We start from the raw sequence: 1,358 nt of genomic DNA, 5'->3' as shown, positions 1-1,358 counted from the left end.
ACACACACGTGCACACACACACACACCTCTAGCGCTCTCTCTCTCTATCTCTCTCTCTCTCACGCATACACACACACATACCCATTCCCTCTCTCTCTCTCTCTCTCACGCAAACACACACACACTCGGCAATCAGCAGAGCGTCCCCTTGCGCAATCATGCGTGTACGTGTTGCAAGATTACTGTGTGAGATGGATGTCTGGACGCGTAGCCTAGCGGTTCCTCGTCCGGAACCGGTTGCATAGCCACGGTCTAATACTTAAAGGGACAGTAGCCTCTAGGATTTTACTGCATACAACTGTACTTACTGTATAACAAATCGCCTATACCCACAGGTATTTGTCACCAGATACTTAATTAATTATTTACACATCAACGCTACGAAATTTGAACGGCGCCATGACACCCGCGACCGTGCTGCCACCCTGAAAAAGTTGCGTATTTGCATTTTTTTTTTGCAGGTAAATGACCGAGGGCTAATCACAAAAGTGCAATTATATTTATACCTAAATGCTATTTAACCGAACGATATTCATTTTAGGGCAAATTTATCCATATTATAACTGAAACTATATGTCGTTTATAAGATATTACAATCATTTTGCTTTTAAATTAATAAATAAGAAACACCCTCGGTCTGTAGCCCTTGGCTGGAAAGTGGTTTTGCGCAACTTAACAGATCATGCGCTTTGAGTGGCGCCACCGTCGTTGCAATCAAACTGTATATAGTCGTTAGTTTTAAAACGTTTTTTTTAAATATTTCTAATGGTGATTAAACATTGAAACTTTTTATGTAGCGTAATTATCTTACTATAAATTGGGGATTTTCTGTGTGTGTGTGTGTGTGTGTGTGTGTGTGTCCGGCTATACGTTTTCGCCCCGCTCAACGGATCCTCTCAAAACTTGGTCGGAAGATTCTACAGATCATGACACGTTGCATGGGCTATTTATTTTTTTTCAGTTTTATTTTTTTCACATTCCACGTTCAAAAACATAAAAATAGTGCGAAATGTTTGCACCAAGCGCGGTGCAACGTCACAACACGAAAACACAATGGCAATGTAAAAAACAATGTATAACCAAAGGCGCTCCATCTAATCTATCTAATCTCTCCAGAGAAATGTTATACATTGTTTTTACATTGTTTCTTGCATTGGTTAAAAATTTGTTATAACAAGTGCTCAGCTAATGCCACCAAAGCATATAATATGATATTAAGCATCGACAAGATACCGCCCGCAAGAAAGTCGCCCGCTGTCAAGAAACTCCTGATGTCGCAGTTAAGGTTTTCTGTGTGTGTGTGTGTGTGTGTGTGTGTGTGTGTGTGTGTGTGTGTGTGTGTGTGTGTGTGTGTGTGT

This window comes from Priapulus caudatus, unplaced genomic scaffold (assembly GCF_000485595.1).
Source record: "Priapulus caudatus unplaced genomic scaffold, Priapulus_caudatus-5.0.1 Scaffold278, whole genome shotgun sequence".
In the NCBI taxonomy this organism is placed as follows: domain Eukaryota; kingdom Metazoa; phylum Priapulida; class Priapulimorpha; order Priapulimorphida; family Priapulidae; genus Priapulus; species Priapulus caudatus.
This window is presented reverse-complemented; position numbering follows the sequence as displayed.